Source organism: Arachis hypogaea, chromosome 11 (assembly GCF_003086295.3).
Source record: "Arachis hypogaea cultivar Tifrunner chromosome 11, arahy.Tifrunner.gnm2.J5K5, whole genome shotgun sequence".
Lineage (NCBI taxonomy): Eukaryota > Viridiplantae > Streptophyta > Magnoliopsida > Fabales > Fabaceae > Arachis > Arachis hypogaea.
The window spans coordinates 45,578,411-45,584,735 of record NC_092046.1 but is presented as its reverse complement, the minus strand read 5'-3'; the positions used below and the strand labels follow the sequence as shown (position 1 = coordinate 45,584,735).

The window sequence follows — 6,325 nt, the reverse complement described above, 5'->3', positions numbered from 1 at the left end:
TTCCTATTATAATTGTTGATCTATTAAGATTTATGATAATAAGTAAATTCAAGAGGTCACAATGGTACAATTAACGTTATTATTATGAAGAATTAATAATTGATCTATAACGGTTATAATCGAGTTATACTAAATGGATAAAAATAAATGCGAATAATAATTGAGCATATAAATGAAAATAAGAATGAGTATATATTAAGTGTGACCATGAATAAATAAATAAATAAATAATTTAAAAAAAATTATTAATAATTTAATATATTCAAAAAGAAATTAATTTTTTTTTCAAAAAGATTTGTTTAGTTAATTTTTGTTAACTACACCATCCCCACAATATTAGCAACAAAAATAGTTTTGTAATTACAGTATCAAAAATTAACATTAACAAAAAATTAAAAATTTAAATATGTGAGATGTCTAAAAAATTAAAGAATTTATTTTCTTTGTCTTATTCTTCTGCCATTTCTTTTCTTCCTTCTTATTTTTGTTTTCTTTTTATCCTTTCTCCCTTCTCTCTATGAATCCAACTTGCACTTTATCACACTAGAGTTATATGAAACCATTACCCACAATATTGCTAGTCATGGAACACGCACTACAACATTTTTGAACTATTGCAACATGTGCGATAAATAACACTTAAAAAGTGTTGTCTAAAGTGATTAAAAGCATCACTTAAAATTTATTGCAAAAAAATAAGGCTAATACAACACTTTGTTAATAAGTGTTATTTTTGATCAATTTAAAAACATATAAAAAATGTTGCTTTAGTAAATTAAACAAACAACATTTATAATATTTATATATTACTCTTTATAAGAGTTGCTTTTAAATATATAATAAACTTGTGATGAAAAGCGTTGCTTAAATTTTTTTCATCCAAATTTTAATTCCCCCCAAAACCAAAAGCAGGAAAGAAAACACAAGCAATAACTGATTCATCACCTCCTCACTCCTGTTAGTCTATTACTTAGAAACAGAACTCAAATCCTACTATTTTAGAATCAAAATCCTAACCCCCAACCCTAGCTCAATTTTCCCAATTTGACGACATTGACTCGCGTTTTGCGTTCCTTTCTCTCGCCATTGTCCTGGAAGGTTCTTTCGAGTGGATGCGCCAGCTCCATGGAGGCTTGCTCGGGCGGCGCGTGTGAGTTTCATGGTTGATTGCAGAGGCACGTTGGTCTCCGTTCTCTCCCAAACGAACGCTTGGATGGCGTTCAGAATCAAAATCATGAATAACCCCTAATTCCCTAATCCCATCCCTAACACAATTTCCCCAATTTCACAACACTGATGCGTGCATTCTGCGTTTCTCTCTGCTCTGCCGAGTTCTGCTCTACTCCGCCGTGTTCTTCTGCTCCACCGTGTTCTTCTCCTTGCATCGAGTTCTGATTTGCTCCACCATGTTCTTCTGCTCGGGCCGAGGTTTGCTCTGCTCTGCTATGTTCTTTTGCTCGCACCTTGTTCTTCGTTCTCTCGCGCTGAGTTCTGCTCCACTCCTCCGTATTCTGAATTGGGAGAAGTAGTTCCTTATATAGTGAAATTGACTTGTTTTCTTTCCTTAATGTTTCAGGAATTTCATGTAACTCAATTAGATTACAGAAAGGCTATTTGCAGATAAATATGAGGTATGTTCCTTTTGTCTTTAAATATGTCATTTAATTTTAAGTTTAAGAAATTGGAAGAATAAACTCTCAATTGCTGCTATTTTATAGGCAGAGTTGTTAAGCAAGAAATATGAGGAGAAGTACAAACATTGTAGCGGAAATAACATCCAAATTGATTGTTGAATAAGCTAAATTTCGTGATATACAGGTAATTAGAAATTTGCATTATTATTTGGCAAATAGTAAAAGGATTTTAGGGAAGAATGAATTGTTATTAGCATTGCTTAATGGATATAAAGGTAATTATAAAGGTAAGAAGAATGAGATTTTGCAGCGGGAAGTGAGAGAAGAAAAAGATTTTTCTGTGGTATGAGGTTCTTCTTGTGAGGATTTTGCTCCTACTTAATTGGTCTACTTAAAGAGCTTTTGTTTTTAGTAATTAACTGTGTGGGATTGGCTTGGTTTTTTCTAGTTTTGAAATTTTGCTGAAAATGAAGCTTTCTTTAGCTGATTTTTGTCCTGTACCTCCTGAAGGTATGTTATGTAGACACTCTTGTTTGCATATTCTTCTTCATTGTTCATCTCCCTTTCTATTCTTCACTGTTTTGGAGCTAGTTATTGTTGCATACCAGTGTTAAGGGATGAAAATTCTATTCTCTTTTAGATCTTGATGGACTTTGGTTGCTGAGAATTTTGTTTCTCTAACGTGATTTGGTTTGATTTGTTGAGCACCAAGCCTTTTATTATTTATTAAGATCATGGTTTTGCTAATGAATGTACTAAAATTAGTTAGTGCTCTTGATGAATTTAGGTGGCAGTTATGAATATTCTGTTGGATATTTATCACATTGTGATGGCTGTTATTAAGATCATTGGTTAATGTACTAACTGAAAATATTTCACTTGAAGATTTGAAAACAGAAAATTAGAATCTGCTGAATATGAAAGTTTGCTGGAAATCCAAGAATTTAAAATAGAAAATAATTGTGGAAGGATTAATGACAGAGAAAGGAGAAGCTAGAAAGGAGAAGTTAAGGAGTGAAGGAAAAGAGAAAAATGTTAGAATAGGATAGAGCTATAATATACCTTCTGATTTACCCAAATAAAATAAAATAAATAGCTCGTTATGAAATAATGCAAATGTCCTAAATTGGATTCTGTTACAAATATTAGGACATTTAAATATATGACATATGAGTAACTTTATATGAATAAGGTATATTATATTGATACATGAAGAAATAAAAAAAAAGGGGGGGATTATAGCCAGATTTTAACACCTTTTGATTGGGGGATCACAGTTTGAATGGGCTTGGCAGCACCCTGTCGAATCCTTGCCTGTAAGGAAGGCAGCTGCAAAATTTAAATCTCTTTCGGGAGTTGCCAATAAGATCAAACTCGCATACATAATTCTCACCTACCATCTTGGCAGAGGTATGGTCTTTATTTCTTTATTGAGTTTGGAATGAAATTCTCTTTTTGTTGGGCAATGGAGTGAATTATATACTGAGTTTACTGACAATATTGTGTATGAATGGTCACAGCATGAATATGACAGTGAACTTCTCCACAAAGTATATGAAACATTGTGCTGGTTGCCCAAGCTTGCCAGAGCACACGACGATTGAGATGGGCGAAATGGATCGGATGAACTCCCATGTTATACTGGGAGAATTGATGGTTTGGTATCAGATAATGATGACATTGATGAAGGAGAGTTTGGTAAAAATAATAGTAATGAATATACCAAAATCAGTTAGTGCTTGTTTGGATTTGTTTGCATGTCCCTAATGGATATTTGGTATATGAGTTATATAGAAAATGAAATTGGTTAGAATAATCATGCTTCTCACTATAGAAAATGAAATTACTGCTTAATTAATTCTAGTCCTGTAAAATCACTACAATGTTTCATTGTTATGATATATTTATCTGCCTATGATTTAATCACTAAATGATGCTAGTTGAGTTTTTAATATCTATTTTAATTAGAATTTCATTAGTTATTAAGGTTTTATCTCTTTTTTGAATTTCATCACCTTTTGTTTGTTCTCAGAGCTATACTACTGGAAATGCAATTCCAAGTCTTTTTAAAAATGTGGAGAAAGTATTTCTCAAAAAGTATTGGGCCAAATGAAAAGCAGACCATACTGGTCGAAGGTAAATCTAATTTATCATACAATGCAATTTACACCAGGGCTAGCTGATATTAATTTTTCTTCTGCATTAAATTTTAGATCCTAAGCCATACAATGCAATTTACACCAGACCGCTTGTGGCATGATTTGTTTCCTTCTCAATAGAAAGTATTATTTAGAAACCCCCTCTTTCCAAGCCTCTTGGCTCTACTTTCTAAAGCCCCACATAGTGAAGTAAAAAAGTCTAACTTGTTGATTCTGACTATGCCTAACAATTTTTTATTCAAGATGATGTATATTTGTGCCTCACAAATTAAGAGAGGTACGTAGTAGGCTGGCAAATTGGTAAGTCTTTCAATTATTGAGACCTTGTTATTATCTTGAAAGCTTTGGACAGATGAAGCTTGGATTACTAATTTACAGATTTTACTGTAATGAATGGATTTAGGTTATTTATCTATTTCTTCCATGCTGTCAGGTCCTGTCTCCATTAAAGGATGGAATTGTTGCAGATTGGGACATTGTTGACAACATATGGGATCATGCCTTCAGGTTGGTATTGATTATCCAATCAGTCTTTGATCTGTGTAGCATAGTTGTTAGACTTGAATAGTAGCATGGACAAGGCTTATATGATACAGAGAACCCACCCACAACCCCCCCCGCCCCACCACCAAAATTGTCTTTTTATCCCTTTCTCTGCTCATACCTATCATTAATATTCATTTTGTAGTCTGTGGACATGATAATTCTTAGGTTAAGCATGCTAATAAATAAATCATAACAAAGCAGGGAAGAGATTGGTTTATCAGGAGATGGTCAAAATAGTGGAAGAAGCCGTTTGACAGAGTGCCAAGAGTTTGAAATATGTGTAGCCTAGTGAAAAACTTGTATAAATAGGAGCTAGCTACTAAGAAAAAGTTGAAACAGGGGTGGGTGGGGGCTTGTATTTGGCAGACCAGCAATTGTGAACTAGCTTTTGACCTTTTTCATATGACCACAGAAGATTGAGAACTTAATTGGTAGGGACAGAGGGCTTTGAAGTTCCTCTATGTCGTACCAATTATGGCTTTTAGAGTAAGAAGGATATATTTGCAATGGATATTGACATACCAGAAATTTAGACTCGTTGATTCAATTGGTGGAAGAGGTGGTTGTGAGGATAAAACAGAGGCTTACCAAAGTGAGGCTAAGGTTTGGTGTTTTTAGGTGAGAAAATTGAAATTTTGTGAGTGATATATGCAGAGGGGAGAATAGTAATAAATAACAAAGAAAATTAATAAAGTAATCATGTGACTTTGATCCATAAAATAAGTGCTCTGATTGCTTCCATTGAACTGCATTGGATTATTGTTTTCTTTTATATACAGTTGTTTTATTTTATGGCATATGTTGCTGGAGTTTATAATTGTAATGATGCTTGGGCAGCTCATGGTGATTCTGTCTATCATCCAAAATATTTAATATTTTTTATTCTAAAGCAATATTTCAATTATTAAGACCTTGTTATTCGAATTGTCTTTTTCTTGGTATGTTTCCTTATATGATTATTATCAATGCTTCTTACACATAGGCAATCAAGGCAATTGATTAAGTTAATTAATAATGTGTTTGTGGTTCAAACTCGAGCTTTTATGTTTCTTTTCATGCATAACACTTCCAGTGCTAATGTAGGTGTTAATATAGGTGTTTCTTTTTTTTTTCTTGAAGGAGATTGATAAAAAATATTTGCGGATCTTTAGTGAACACTAAGTATAAATTGTGCATATATAGCAAATTGTTGCGGCATCACCTCGTAAGATATTTCTATCTTATACTTATTTTCTTTTATATGTTTATGTTATTTTTTTGCACTTTTTTTATGTATATTGTTCTATTCAGAGTTAGAATTAAAAAAAATAGTTGGAATTACTAACATAACTTCTCCCCCCCGGATTTGGCCACTTAGAAGGAGTTTTTTAGATCTATTTATTACTTTTATATCTATAGTATTTAATATCATAAAGAAATTTTTATTATAATTTTTTGGTTTTAATGATAAGTTGTTTATTTTTTGTTGTGTATTATTTGCAGATTTAGCATATGGAACAAGTGAAACATGGATATAAAATATGCAAGTAGATTGACATCTTTTTGATAAATATTAATTACTATTTTGTTATGATAATTATTGTTAGCCAAGAATTTTATTATTTTGTTAAAAATTATTGATGAACATGAATTTGAAATACTAATTGAACTTTTTAATATCTATTTTAATTAGAATTTTATTATTAGTTGTTTTATCTTTTTTATAATTTTTTTCTATTGGGCACAAATTTATTTATTAATTAAAATAATTACACATGTATGAACAAAAAAAATTTATTGTAAATTTTATTTTTTTGTATTTTATTACAAAAATAATTTTTATTTTTATCAAAAAGGTAACCTTTTTATTAATTGCATATTTTGAATATTAGACAATACTTGTATGGTTGCATATCTAAAAGAAAAAGCAACACTTGTATAGGTTGCATATCCAAAAGAAAAGGCAACACTTGTATAGGTTGCATATCCAAAAGAAAAGGCAATACT

At 31.5% G+C, this 6,325-nt stretch overlaps 1 long non-coding RNA gene across 1 annotated transcript; it reads left to right on the top strand.

Annotated features, from left to right (window-relative positions):
* The first annotated feature begins 857 nt into the window (after positions 1-857).
* Positions 858-6,031, top strand: LOC112720788 (uncharacterized). Its single transcript, XR_011867532.1, has 9 exons — positions 858-1,428; positions 1,577-1,631; positions 1,719-1,818; positions 2,912-3,044; positions 3,155-3,332; positions 3,667-3,770; positions 4,227-4,300; positions 5,459-5,543; positions 5,822-6,031. It is a non-coding gene; the product is annotated as an uncharacterized lncRNA (long non-coding RNA).
* The last annotated feature ends 294 nt before the right edge of the window (positions 6,032-6,325 follow it).